At 35.6% G+C, this 16,021-nt stretch overlaps 1 long non-coding RNA gene across 1 annotated transcript; it reads right to left on the reverse strand.

Annotated features, from left to right (window-relative positions):
- Positions 1-5,904: 5,904 nt before the first annotated feature.
- LOC131791550 (uncharacterized) lies at positions 5,905-15,151 on the reverse strand. The gene is made up of 5 exons (XR_009340796.2): positions 15,083-15,151; positions 12,445-12,522; positions 11,259-11,353; positions 7,740-7,985; positions 5,905-6,643 (listed from the first exon to the last, which is right to left on the reverse strand). It is a non-coding gene; the product is annotated as an uncharacterized lncRNA (long non-coding RNA).
- Between the last annotated feature and the right edge of the window lie 870 nt (positions 15,152-16,021).

Below are 16,021 nucleotides of genomic sequence, written 5' to 3' on the forward strand. Positions count from 1 at the left end.
ATTCCCTCTGCATTTATGGCAAGTTCCCCGCAGCTCAGTGGGTAGCGCATTGTACCGTGAATGCGGTCCGAGTCAGGATAGAAATCCTGTACCGGGGGACTTGCCGTTTTGTTAATTTTTTCTTTTTACTACTTTTTCATTATTTTTTTTTTTCGAAGATTCGTTTCCTCCCTTATCTTAAACCAAGATTAGAAATAATCTGGAGTGTCTTTGTATACTTGTCTTTTTACTTCAATAAATTAGAGAAGGCTTCTTTCCTCTTATTGGCACGGTTTCCCTTTTCCTACACTCTTGAATTCGGATCATGCATAAGAACTTTACTGAATCTGAACATTCCTAAATCAAACAACAAAGTTTTTGTAGTAAAGTCATTTTAGGGTCAAAACACTTCTTCTACAGAATCTTTACAGACTTGTTCTTTGTAGTATGAACGCAAGATGTTACATATAAACTTAAAATTTGCTCTCCATGCATGGCAAGTTCCCCGCAGCTCAGTGAGTAGAGCATTGTACCGCGACAGCGGTCCCAGTGAGGATGGAGATCCTGTTCCGGGGAACTTGCCGTTTTTTTCATTGCTTTTTTTTTATCTTTTTTTTTTCCTTGAAGATTCGTTTCCTTTCTTATTTTATATCAAAATATGAAATAATGTGGAGTGTCTTTGCATACTCGCCTTTTTTATTTCAATACATCAGAGAAGACTTCGTTCCACTTCTTGGCAAGGTTAGCCTTTTCCTACACTCTTAAACTCAGGGCACGCATATGAACGCTGCTGAATTTGAACGTTTTTAAATCGAACAACAACGCCTTTGTAGAAAAGTTATTTTAGGGTCAGAACACTTCTTCTAGAAAATCTTTGTTCACTTGTTCCAAGCAGTATGAACCCAAATTGTTATATATAATCTTAAAATTTGCTCGTTTTTTTCTTTTTTTACTTTTTCAAGATTTTTTTCGGAAGATTCGTTTCCTGTCCTATTTTAAACCAAGATTAGAAATAATCTGTGGTGTCTTTTTATTTATGCTCTTCTTTTAGATTCAATACATAAGAGAAGGTTTCGCTCCACTTATAGGCAAGGTTACCTTTTTCCTACACTCTTAAATTCAGGACACGCCTAGGAACGCTGCTAAATTTGAACATTTTTAAATCGAACAACAAAGTTTTTGTAGTAAAGTTGTTTTAGGGTCAAAACACTTCTTGTAAAGAATCTTTGTTCTCTTGTTCCTTGCAGTATGAACTGAACTTGTTAGATATAATCTTAAAATTTGCACTTCATTCATGGCAAGTTCCCCGCAGCTCAGTGGGTAGAGCATTGTACCGCGAATGCGGTCCGAGTCAGGATACATATCCTGTACCGGGGAATTTGCCGTTTTTTTTGTTTTTTTTTTTACTTTTTCAAGATTGTTTTCGGAAGATTCGTTTCCTGTCCTATTTTAAACAAAGATTAGAAATAGTCCGTGGTATCTTTTTATTCATGCTCTTCTTTTAAATTCAATACATAGGAGAAGGTTTCGTTCCACTTATTGGCAAGGTTACCTTTTTCCTACAGTCTTAAATTCAGGACACGCATAGGAACGCTGCTAAATTTGAACATTTTCAAAGTTTTTGTAGTAAAGTTACTTTAGGGTCAAAACACTTCTTGTAAAGAATCTTTGTTCCCAACTGAACTTGTTACATATAATCTTAAAATTTACTCTCCATTCATGGCAAGTTCCCCGCAGCTCAGTTGGTAGAGCATTGTACCGCGAAAGCGGTCCCAGCCAGGATGGAGATCCTGTTCCGGGGAATTTGCCGTTTTTTTTTTGTTTTTTTATTTTTATAGCTTTTTTAATGTTCTTTTTGGAAGGTTCTTTTCTTTTCCGAGTTTGTACGAAAATCAAAAAAAATGTAAAGTGTCCGTATACCCGTCTTTTTACTTCATCACATTAGCAAAGGTTTTCTTCCACTTACTGGCAAGTTTACCCTTTTCTTACACTCCTAAATTAGGGACATGCATCGGAATGCTGCTAGATCGGAATGTTATCAAATTAAACATTTTTTTTTTGTAGGAAAATCGTTTTATAGTCCAACCACTCAGCGTTCCACGGAATGTTTGTGCACTTGATCCATGCATTATGTGCTCCTCTTGTTCCATATAGTTCTAAAATTTACTCTCCATTCATAGCAAGTTCCCCGCAGCTCAGTGGGTAGAGCATTGTACCGCGAAAGCGGTCCCAGTCAGGATGGAGATCCTGTTCCGGGGAACTTGCCGTTTTTTTGTTTTGACTCTTTTTTTATCATTTTTTTCTCTAATCTATTTTTACAGATATATTCTTCTGAGTTTAGTGAACTCCTAGGTTAGATGTCATCCTCATATCTAGTTTATCTTTTATTAACACTCAATTGCATTTTTTTTTTAAGAACACGAGGGACCGAGTGAAAGTAAGAAGCACGTGATATGGACTCAGTAATGGAATTAATTCAGTGGAGGTTTCGCATACGTCCTATAGGGGGCGTGGAAACAAAAATCTTGTCATATTGGTGACGTAGTTATCCGTGATTGGCTTGTTTCCATAATTGTAATTCATAGCAAATTGTAAGGTTTTCTCAAACCAAACAGATCGTGGACGGGCGAGGACTTGTTACTGTGAGAATAGTTGGTACCAGAAACGTGCTTGATGTTGGAACAGGTGTGGAGCTTAAAAGTTGTCCTAAGGTGGGTTTTGCTCTTGTAAAGTTCGATTCAATGCCCGTTTCAGAGGAGTAAACTGCAAGGTTATTGAAGAATACGCTTTCGATTCGCCTTTGACACAGTGCTTTTCTCTCAAAGACTGGCACTCATTTCGTTCATGAAGTAGAAGAAACAAACGTTAGTCACTTGGTAAAACTAGTACTGTGTTACTTATGCAGCTAAGTACGTTTGAAGTTCTGTTGTAACTGTATTTCTTAAGTGACCTTCGTGTTGCTACATAGAGTATCGTTCGTACGTGTTACGTTCTGGAAGCTCGCTACTCTTGCCTTAGCATATGCAGATGTAACTGGAATATTTGTAAATCTTGCCAAAGAACTTGTCAAACGACTTAAAATTGTCTTTCTCGTTTCTTTTTACAGAGGACCGCGTTTGTGAAGAAGACAACAGAACAAAGAATTAAAGAGGACAAACTGGAATAACTGAATCAAGAGGATAATCTGCCAAGATAAGAACTTTATAACGTTAGCTTAAAGTTGTGGTGAAAATGGTGGCTGTCTCTAATTCTAAAGTTGAAACGAAACTTCAATGAAACGAGTTTAAAATCGAACTGATGATTATGAGGAAAGACTCAGTTTAAAAAAAATCCAGCGTGGGAGAAGTAAGAGTGCAGTTCAGTTGAAAACTCAGCCATACGCGACGATGGCAGCCACCAGTTGAGTGAGTTTTAAGATGGCATTGTGAGACAAACGATATTTTGAAGTTCAGAATGTTACAAAAAAGCAAAGATCGCCCTTTTATAATACTAACAGCGGCCAAATAATCCTTCAAACGTTTGCGCCGCATATATCAATGCAACATTTTGCCATACTCAGCATAGAATTGTCTTGGTTTCCGAAATATTTTGTGTTGAAAATATTTAAATTTATAAACGAGTAATCTGGTCAAAACTTTGTCAGTGCCACCTTGAAATATTCACACATTTTATTAATTTAATGCTGCAATGGACAAGAGAACAATGGCAACCAAAAAGTACAATGAAAAAAAACAAAAATTATTCAAATACTAGCGTAAAACAAAAGCTTTTTTTTTGCTTTTGCTGGGATGACAATACTTAGACCGCCGCTCACAATGACAAATGTGACGAACAGAACGCTCACGTTGAGAAAATTCAGAGAAATAACAATGAAATTTCTAGACCCTTTATAAAACCGATGAATACCGACAGAGTTCTAAGGGTGCATCATCCTACCATTACGTCACACAGAGATACAACAATATAAGATCTAACGAAACAGGTACAACTAGTTCGCAAGGCATCACGGACTTGGAAGAAGATCCAAAACTACCGTACTGTGATTTTTAAGAAAAATGACCACTACATCATTTAAGTTAGACACAAATGACACCGTACAGAATTTACTGAAACGAACGCTAACTGCACCAGACTGCTATGACTACAATGATACCTTTCATAGTGAGCATCTCCAAAATCAACTGGCTGATCCTAAATCTTTACAAAGTACGACACAATGATCAATGTTGTACACAACGGTGAAACTAGGAACAGAAGTTTACTCGAACGCTAAGCTTTCTTCATCACGAAACTAGCTGTTACTATAACACAAGACTGACTGAACGCAAATAAGTTGTGAGAAATAGAGAGATCAGGAACATCAAACCACAATCATGATATTGCCTGGCACACCACCAAATGTTCAGCCAAAATTCTGAGACAATTTTTAACGACTGTCTATGGGCAGTTTATTTCCGAGGACAGCTCCTTTCAACAAAAAACTAACACCCTACAAAAGCATTTATTTTCGACATGAACATAAAGGAAACGAACTGAAGAAACAATAACACTAGCGAGTCACAACTGACAAACGGTGCTAATTCTTACATTTGACTACATCACGGTAAAAAACTTTTCACCGTCATTCCCAGTTAAAAGTAATGATTATCGAATCACTAATGAATAAAATCTGCGATCTCTTAAGAAAAAAAAACCCGACGAAAATCCTGTACACCAAAGTTCTCTTGTCGTTTTGTAAGTTTTGTGTGTAAAACTTAAATGTCTGGTTCAAAGGATTCTAAGAAATGTTTATTTACAACTATACAGACCACAGCATTGATAATGCTGAATCGAAAAAAACTCGAAAGCGCCACAATAGAACAGCAAGTCCCACACGTTCATGGTTCTAAGAAACGTTGAAAATAGTCGAGAATGATCTTTGACATCATAAATTGTTCTAAAGAAAAAAGCTCATGTCAAATTCAACCGAAAACAGATGGAAGCTGTTTGCAATTCGGTTCGTCTTGCTAAATTTTCAGGAATAAGAAAAGTTTTATCACGAATTCAGTTCTTGCCTATAATTTACAGCGAACTCAGTTAAAAGCTAAGAGTTTTCGAACAAAACGTGAGTTGTCAGAATATTAAAAATGTCATCCTATTTTTAAAACATTTCAAACAAACCAAACGTGAATCACCATACAAAAATTGTCGGATACTACCGGCTATAAGTTTTCTGTTTCTTGGAAATTTGTTGTAAAACAAAAGTGAATAGAACTGTTTACTCTTGTGGTCTGTATAACTTGTTACAAAACTTCGTCATTGAATTAAGTAAAATTCTGCGCAAAATGAGTTTACTTTCATTTGATTCCTTGAACCAGCCATTGGGTTTCATCGCCTTAGTTGTAATGAAGAAAGACCTTTATCAGCCAACAATTACTGTAACACAGGAATTGTTGAAATTTTGGAGTTTGAACACTGAATTTATGAATTTATCGGTGAAAAATAAAAGTTTACTCGCCCAAAATCTTGTCAAAGTTATATCAAAAGAAATGTGAAGCCATGATAGTCTGAACCCCTGCCACCAAAAAGAAAATCATACAGTTGAAAATTCTGATCAATTTTCGTTAAGTTGTGCAACTGACTAAAACGTATTAAATGGCTGGAAAAGATATTTTTTCTCGGCAACATGGCAAGCTTTGGATATTTTGTTTAGCTTGCCATATTGAGTAATGGTAGTGTAGAAGTCTGTTAATATCATCTTGTGCAAAAAATTCTTAAGACCAAATAGGCTTTAAGAAAGGATCGTTGATTGAAAAATTGAACTTTAAAACGAAGTGAACTAAAATTGTGTAAAGTTATCAGAAAAATTTGGAATGAAAGGCTGTTTGACAATTTTTTGCCATAAAATTTTGCACAAGGTGATGTTCACATTTTTTTGGCAGAAAAATTCAAGGGAAGCCATTTTGATTTTTTTGCTTAAAATGTTGTCAGGGGAAACTCTGTGCAAATTCTACCAAATTTTCCCGCCAAAAGTCTTAGTATATATTTGAACGAATTTTTCTTGACACCTTTATTAATTTAACTAATAAAAGAATAGAAAGAATCAAGACCTGTAATATTACTATTTAAAGAATAAAAAGAAATGAGTGAAACCTGTTGAGTCTATTGACTTTATTTAATAAGAATACAGAAATATAATAGCAGTAAGAGATCAAGTCTTAAACACACTTTTGAAAAAAAAAAACGGCGCATGCGTATTTTGGGCGCCTGTATTTTTTCTAAGTTTTTTGGCGGGAAAATTACGCCATTTTAACCAGATGGTACTTACTTAGTTTCAACAACAATAAAAACTGGCGCATGCGTATTTTGGGCGCCCGTATTTTTTCTAAGTTTTTTGGCGGGAAAATTAAAAATTTTTAACAGGGGTTACAAAGGAAAAAAGTCTTCATAAAAATTGACGGAGTAATTTAGCAAAATGTGTTGAATTCGAATTTGATACTCCATGTTGAAGAAAAACAAAAACTCTCAGAAAATCAATCAAACGAACAGAACCTAGCACAGTTCTCCGCAAGCAATCTTGACGCACTTGAACTCCTTTAACAGTTATTTTCTACCTCTGCTTTGAACTTGACTTTGAGCTGTCAGACCTCGTTCCTTCTTAGTTCTTGATTGTGACTCCAGCTGTCTGCAAGGGCAAAGAAACAAACGAATTAATAATATGTCAACCATAATAAAATGTTATAATGAAATTATAACACAATGGGTTCATCATCTCGCGCAAGCTTACATTCAAGCCTTCTGATCAATCACCACTTGCAAAATTTATAATTCTTTCGCCAAAAACAGCATGTATTTAACCATAAACGTCATCATTGACTTAGCATTTCTTCATTGTGTTCTTTACTCCAAGAGAAATATTGAACCTTTTTCAAAACACAGTTTAATTTACCCTAAATTTACAGATTGTTGTGAGCTAGGTGGAATAATTCTTCTATTTCTGAGGCTCTCGACATTTTTTGTATTGCAACAAGTGGACGAGCCAAGAAAGAATTCTGACACGATATTGTTTTAATTATGGTCAACATTGTCTGTTTTCCAATAGTTTTTTAACTTTAAATCTAATATTCCTCGTGCTACAAAATTTAAATGTCTCAGTTTTCTTTTTCAGACTGTAATACTTCCCTATTTTTTCCTCGAATAATAACCTGAACTAGCACAAGTTTGAAGCCAGAGTGGTTTCGAGTTTTTGTAAAGGGATCTTACATTTCATGAGAGGTCGGCCATCCGCGTGTAAACAAAAATTCAAATTATAATGTTTCATGGAGAAGGCGTTATGGAATTTAGCGACGCATTTGCGTCTCAAGCGATCCAAAATCATCTGAATGATTTTTGGTTTTAAAACACAGATATAAAACAACAAAACTTCTCGATAAAATCAGTGAAATTCCAGCAAATTTTCATGAAAATTTGTCTGAAAATTTGTCTGAAAATCAACTGTTCCTAAATATGCAAGCGTAAAAAATAATAAAATTATTTTCTTAAATCAGTATAACTTCTTCAAAAACTCGGGTTGAATGATGGATGTGCAAAGGTCGGGATTCTAAAGCAATCGCTTCAAAGCTTAAATAAATTAGATCATACCAATGGCGCTTTTGTATTGATTCAAAACCTCGTTTAGCATGGAAAATTACGGGTAGAAATTATTAAACATTTAAAATACGGTTTACGAAGAGGATAACTAACATGAAATATCATCGCAAACGCTAGTAATAATAAGTTACCTTACAACGAGGATAACAGTTCGAGGTTGAGCGTGTTTCCATTTTTCTTTCGTCCTGTTCTAGCACAGCGCTTATTCTGTCCAAGTTGTAAGAGAAGTACAACTTCTGTACCAAAGACGGGTTTGGACATAAAATTGCATACAGAAGCCATTTTCTTCGCTGCAAAACGACGCTGAGATTTTCCATCGGTCGCCATTTCATCCTCGAGCGAAGGTACACGTGATTGATGGAATGTGAAAGATTGATCTGCAATGTTATGAATATTAAAACAATTTACTTTACCAAAGACCATAGTTCAACAGTGCCTTTGGAATTTTTTTCTCTGAGTCGTTACACTAAAAATATGGAATAATTCAGAGTTTAATTCCAAAAAAAATAAAGGGCATCACATCAGGGTTTAACTCCAATAGAGGATCTTTTTCCCTGTCTGGATAAATTACGGTAAAAAATCCTAGAGACTAAAAGAAAAATTATGAATAAGAATGGGGAGGAAGAAAGACAGTGGGCTGGAAAGTCTTGGAGGAGTAAAAATCCACTTCTTTAAACCTAGCACAATTTCAGTCGTTTGGTTCGAGAACTATTTTCTTAGCTGATTTAATTTAGCTTTTTTCCCATGATTTTTCCATTTATTGCACGGTAAGCTATTCATTATTAAACAAGATCTGGCCCCAGTTTTTCAAAGAGTCAATCACGTTATCCACACTTAATGGCTTTGATTTCCTCAAATATTTAAGAACACCAAACAAGAAAACAGATGAGTTTGCGCAAGGTACTGACGTAACAACCCAAATAGGAATACTGCTGCATTTGCGTGAGAAACTAGCGTAACAAATCAAATAAGACGGATAGATTTGCGCGAGCTACAACCGTAACAATCCAAATATGAGGACAGCTAAATTTGCGCAAGACACCAACGTAACAAATCGAATAAGAACACAGCTAAATTTGCGCGAGATACCAACGTCACAATTCAAATAAGGCACCAAAATTTGCGCAAGACACTAACGTAACAATTCAAATGAGAAGACTGCTAAATTTACGCGAGATACTAACATAACAATCCAACTACGAAGATAGCTAAATTGGATACTAACGTAACAATCCAAATACGAACACAGCTTAATTTGCGCGAGATATTAACGTAACAATTCAAATAGGACAGCTAAATTTTCGCGAGATACTAATGCAACAATCCAAACAATTCAACAGCTAAGTTTAAACGGGATATTAACGTAAGAATCCGAATGTAACAGCTAAATTTGCGCGAGATACTAACGTAACAACCCAAATAAGAAGACAAATAAGTTTGCGTGAGATACAAACGTAACAATCCAAATACGAAGACAGCTAAATTTGCGCGCGATACTACCGTAACAGTTGCAATATCACAGCTAAATTTGCATGATATTAATGTAACAATACAAATTAGAAGACAACTAGACAAATACTATATCATTTGATACATTAGACACTAACCTAAGCCTAATGAGAACACAGATTAGCACTAGATGCTAACGTAACAATTCATAAGCAAGACACTAACGTAACAATCCAAATTAGACAGCTAAAGTTTGTGCAAGACACCAATGTAACAATCCAAATAAGACAGCTTCATTTGCGCGAGATACTAACATCAAAATCCAAATAAGACAGCTAAATTTGCGCGAAATACTGCCGTAACAATCCAAATGAGAACACAGCTAAATTTGCGCGAGATACTGCCGTAACAATCCAAATGAGAACACAGCTTAATTTGCGCGAAATACCAACGTCACAGTTTCAATAAGACAGATCAATTTTCGCGAGATACTAACGTAACAATCCAACTACGAAGACAGCTAAATTGGATACTAACGTAACAATCCAAATACGAACACAGTTTAATTTGCGCGAGTTACTAACGTAACAATCCAAATAAGAACTAAGCTAAATTCGATACTAACGTTACAATCCAAATACGCACACAGCTTAATTTGCACGAGATACTAACGTAACAATTCAAAGACAGCTAAAGTTTGCGCAAGACACCAACGTAACAATTCAAATAAGAAGACAGCTAAACGTTCGAGAGATACTAATGCAACAATACAAAATTAGCAGACAGCTAAGTTTAAGCGAGATAGTAACCTAAGAATCCGAATAAGGAGACAGCTAAATTTGCGCAAGATACTAACAAAACAATCCAAAAAGACGACAGCTAATTTTACGCGAGATACTAACGGTAGTCTCAATAAGACGACAACTAAATTTGCGCAACATACTTAGGAAACAATTCCAATAAAAAGACAGCTTTATTTGCGCGAGATACTAATGTAAGCAATCCAATAAAGAAGACAGTTAAAGTTGCGCGAGATACTAACAAAATTATCAAAATAAGAGCATGTATACAAAGTGGCGATTGAACTGATAAACAACGAAAGTAATGAGGGTCAAGAGCGTTACAGGGTACCACAATAATTTTTCTGCATAAGAACACGACTTCATGCAAAATTACTAATTCTTCAGGAATTCCACAATTTACCAACAGCACAACATCCTCACCCTAATGGTCACCACACGTGAAAAAATAAAAGCCAGTTTGCTTTTGTCTCACCCAAAGCCTCCGTTATTAGGCGAAAGCTAGTGAATTCAAACGAGAAAGTATTCCCTATGCGTTGAGATCACAAGAATACTCAAATGATGACAAAAAGAGGCTGGAAAACATTCCAGAGAAGGGCAATGAAAACAATATTTAGGTGTCTTTTCAGCAAATGACATCATGCAAAAGAACTGTTGAACGCATCTTGTTCTTTATGTATAAAAAGCTTATATATCATCCTCTCAATTGCATACTGAGATCTTAAAGAAGGAACCACAGTACTGCAAATTCAGAATTCAGAATCCATAAAAGGACACTTTGGTTGATGTTACATGAGATATGAATAAAAGCGGTTTCTAAAGAAGCTGTGGTGCTGCGTCGGTGGGAAAGTATATAGGGTAATTCAGTATTATCAATTGAGTTGATAACGTTAATTAGCCACCGTAAAGAGTTTTAAAGCTGATGTTTTGAGCATTAGCCCTCAGTCGTTCTCTCTGATGCAGGGCTAACGCTAAAAACGTCAGCTTTGAAACTCTTTACAGTGGCCAATTTACCCTATCACGTCATAAATGTGCTACATGTATGTTGCATCCACACGCTTAGCCTTCGAGCAGAGCAATATGGCTGGTTATTGGTTTGGACAACTATAAAGAAAGAAGCTCTTTTTTGATGGAAGAAATGATAGCGTATTTATGATCAGGATTTATTTTTATCATCTCATTTCAATTTTAAACCATAAAAACTGATAAAGAAATTGCAGTTGGTTGCCAAAATCAAATCACCACACTGGCAACATTTGCTCTACTAAAGTCCTCAGTATTTTTCTCCTTTTCACCCAACCCACCAAAACAGTTGCACCTTGGTGAACAGGGGAAGTTTAATTTAAATTAATGAGTTAAAAACATAAATTTATTGAGAGTAAATGTACAGTACATACATACCTTGGACAATAATCAGCAGCATGTGGAGCACTCCCTCTCTATCTTTGGCTTCTCATTTTCCCTTGTTGTTTTGGCAGCAATGATAGCAAGTCATGCTTCAAAAAACAAAGTGTAATTGTTATTAGATAAAAAAATCAATAAATAGAGAGCCTTTCACTCCCAAGATCTAATTAGTAATTCTCCTTACTATCTGCCATACAATTCTTATGATGTTAGTTCAGAGAATTTGGTATTGGATCAACGAATCATCCCATGATTGATATTCTTCTCTATTCTCATCACTTGCCTGCTTGATATTGTATTGATATTGAAAGGAGAAATTCTGTCTTGATCACTTGTGGGAGTGAAAGGGTTAATATGAATCTAGACATCAATAACATTGACAGTTTACATATTAGTCCTTTCCTAGATTGAGCAATATGTTCAGCATGCAAGTCAAAAGACTTGGATAGAGCCAATGGCTATGAACCATGCTAACCCTCTACTTTAGTATATTACCTCTTCCATATTCCATTACTGGCCCTTTATTTGAGTGTATCCATCAAATACCTTTGATGTAATATTCTAGTGTTTTATGTGTGTAGGATATTTACATTTAATAAACCATCTGTCCCAAACAAGCCTGTCTCTTGGTGTTTAGTTTTTATTTCAGGACAGCCCTCTTGTGCAGGTTTTTCATATTTCATTATTTTGGCTGCTGTGCACAATGTTCTCGTTCACAAAAAAACAGTCATCAAAACTGCTACTGTCTTACATATAAATTACGCATCAAACCCAGTTTAAAATGCAGAAAAAAAACTACACTGAAGCAAAGATTCATAGAGGTATTTTTGACCTTAGATGTAAAATGTGTGATAAATTTTTTTTTCTACTCTTAGAAGTAGACAGAAGGATAAAAGAAAAAAATTAATTAATTCCACCAAAGTTATTAGTTTTTGAACAAAAACACTTCTTGAACAGCCATGAACATTTCTTAACTCACCAAGAGCCTTAATCCTGAGTCAAGGATAATGTTTCGAGGAACTTATGCTATACAATGTACAATTGAACAGTGCCAGGGTAAATAGGGTTTTGGTGATATGGACATCACTTTAAGTCATAACTTAGAAGTGAAAAAATGAAACTTTCCTTGTCTGCAATGTCGTGCTAAGAGTTTCTTAAATTCCATTAGATCATTCAAACTCACCTGTTCAATGTATCAATTCCATTGAGGATCTTCAGATGTCCAGCATTGTTCCAGTCCTGATAATGTTGTCCATATTGCCTATTGACAGAAAATTAACTTTATTAGAGAACCCCCATCATTAAAATGCTCCTCATGCACTGAGAAATGCACTGAAAAGACCCTCAGCCTACAAACAAAAGTGTTCTGACTCAGCAATGCAAACAAGGCCAAAATGAAAGATATCTCAAGGAACTTTTTCAAGAGTGCTACGTGCCAGATTAAAGCATCTGGAATCCACCTCATTTTATTTCACTTCACTTTAATCTTATAAGTTTTGATAGTGAACTGCATGCCCACAAACTGTCAGGAAAGCCAACAAAATACCAGGGAGAACCTGCAATGCCTACTAAAATTGATTCAGGTCATCATGATACATGAATACACTTTGTAGCTCTTTGAAAATATCCATTGGACAAGAAGTAATCTTTTGACATCATTAAAGATGAACAAAACAGAATAGTCATCAAGTGTCCATATCAACCCCAAGAGGAGCTAATTATAAGACTGAAACTAGGCTGTAACCTGTTTATAACCCTTGCCACCCTCACATCACTATGCGTGATTCTAACAAACCACTAATATATCAAATACTGTTTCTGGAGGCATATTGTTCAGCTCTATCAACCATGTTAATTTTTTCCTCAAATTTTACCCTTTCACTCCCAAGATTTCATTTATTTAATAATTCTCCTTACTGTCTGCCATATAGATCTTATGATGTTGGTACAGAGAATTCAATATCAGTTCAACCAATAATCTCCTAGTTGATAATTTTCTTTTTTCTTATCACCAGTCTGCTTGATGTTATTTTGACTTTGTAAGGAAAAATTCTTCCTTCGTCACTCATGAAGTTGAAGGGTTAATTATTTTCCCAAGATGCCATAGGAAAAGTTTAAACATTTACATGTTGTAGCTTTTCACTTTCTCTTGTTTATTGTGCCTGCCAGATTTTACATACTGGTTTCAGATATTAAGTGAAAAGTTTGTGCAAAAATGTTTTGGTTGTGATTCATACACTTTGGTTTTGCTGCTGAATAAGTGATGCTTATTGATTGGAAAACAGATCACCCTGCAAAGAAAATCACCCAGGCCTGAAATTTGACACAGAGTATTATCCTTTTAACCCCTAAGAGTGACCGGCTTATAGTGTCGCCAAACAAATGCTCCTAATGTCAGGGTAATTTGGTATTATCAACTGAGTTGATAACATAAATTGGCCACCAGAAAGAGTTTAAAAGCCGATGCTAGCCCCTTTGTCAGAGTGAATGACAGATGGCAAAGGCTTGAAATATCAGCTTTAAAACTCTCTACAGTGGCCAAATAATGTTACCAATTCAGTTGATAATACCAAATTACCTTGTTACACTCTCCCACCGACGCAGCATCACAGTTTCTTTGGAGACTTCCCCTCTTTACTAATTAATTTGTCTCCTTATGTCAATTTACCATAAGAAATGTATACAGAACAGTATAGAGAATATGCATACTGATGTTAGGGTGGATAGGGTTAAACAAGTAAAATTAGAGTTGCCTTAAATGGAATTACATTGTGACAAGTGTTGAAAGCTGACAATTTCTGCTGAAATGTCCAGATGTTCAGGATTGACGATGAAAGTTAATAAAACAATAATTATTCCATTGGTGCTTGTTGGACTTAAGATTAGTTATATCCAACTTGGTGCTAAGCACCTCAGTGGTCATTTACCATCTCATATCCAATGCGTCCTCATGGAATAATTATGTATCTTACAGATTCCAGGCCCAGTTCTTCAAAGGCCTATTAGCCCTAATTCCAGGTTAAATTTTAATCAGGGTTTCTTTATTCCTTTTTTCATGGCCTTTGTGGGGTAATTTCCTCTATTCTTTTTTAAGCATCCATTCATCATATAGTGGCCAAAAAAATTGTCCTTAATTTTCTTTTTAAGCTTTCAGATCTGAAATCCAGTTTCTCACTAACACTTACTTATTTTAACCCAACTAAGAACCTGGCCCGAGACAACAAAAAGATTCGGGAAACACACAGTATCAAAAAAAATTGATAGACCTCTACAGATCATCTTCAAATTATTTTTTACTCTATTACGAGTTGGCAATAGACTCGAAGAAAATCTTGGTCTAATGACTTAATTAAGTAAATAAATACTAACTTAATAATATTTTATTCATCAGTATCTTCAATATGGTAATATAAGCTTAAAAAGAATCTCGCATCATCAACGAATACGTTCCTGTCGATGGAGCAAGATTTTCTTCCAAGCCCATCGATAACTCACAAGCAAATTTTTCATAGCATATAAGTTAGATTTAAAACGCTCCTCTTGGATAGGATTAAAAGTAAAGGTTTTCTCACATTTTAAATAGATCTAAGTAAATAAACATTAACTCCATAATATTTTATCCATCAATATCATCAATATGGCCATATAAGCCTAAAATGAATCTCGCAACATCAACGGATACGTCCCCGTCGATAGAGAAAGATTTTCTTCCACGAAAAAATATTGAGACCATCGATAACTCAGTAGCAGGTTTTCCACAGCATATAAGTTAGATTTAATATGCTTCTCTTGGATAGGATCTAGAATAAAGGTTTACTCACCTTTTCAATAGATCTCAGCGCAACCAGGCGAAGATGATCAAGACAGCCATTTTGAATTTTTACTGTCACCTGACCAACCAACCCACCCTCCCTCCCTCCCTCCCTCCCCTGTAAATATATGAGACCACGGGTTTCGGTGAAGTATTGAGACATTCCATGTCAAACCTTAAATTACAACCATCGGGGCGTTGGTTTTTTAAAGGCTTTTATTAAGTTCCATCAAAGCTTAATAATTTAATCTTCTCTTGATCCTGTGGGGTTGATGTTTATGTCAAAGAACTAAAGTGTATCTCGGCGTCGCGATGTCGCAATCGATTTATCTTAGGAGCTGTCCTCTAATAACAGGGTGATTTAAGTTATATCTACAGGAAGGTCGCGCAAAAAAAAAAAGAAGGAAAGAAGAAACAGAACGGCTAAAAATTCACTTGTAAGACAAACTGCTGCTAAGTCTTCACTCTACGTAGCACCGGACGCATTTTATTTGTTGATGAAACTTGTGCATTTTCCGTGGATGAATTGGATAAGAAGGAGCTCCCGAAGCAACGGTACTGTAGATTGTGTCCTGGACTTTACTTTTCCTTCCAGTTTAGAGAATAAACTGACAGCAATAGCGTGAACTTGCTGATTAGTAACTACATATAAGATTTTCTTTACTAGAAAAACAACCACAGTGAACCCAGCGCCCGGGGTTTTTAACGTAACCAATTCAATATTTTGATTGACAGTTGTATGACTACCTATGACCTTGGCGAACACGTGGTGTTGCTAGTAGTTTCCTTCGGTCTGTCAAAAACACATTCAATTTAAGTCTATTCAAACGTACTTTTGTACTTCAGGTAAGATGAAAATCGACCATGAGCTGACATTGCACCAACAGTTATCAATCACGAACTTTATGTTCGATCTTACAGCTAGTTCTGCGTTGAAAATATTCCGTAA

Source organism: Pocillopora verrucosa, chromosome 2 (assembly GCF_036669915.1).
Source record: "Pocillopora verrucosa isolate sample1 chromosome 2, ASM3666991v2, whole genome shotgun sequence".
Classification (NCBI taxonomy): Eukaryota; Metazoa; Cnidaria; class Anthozoa; order Scleractinia; family Pocilloporidae; genus Pocillopora; species Pocillopora verrucosa.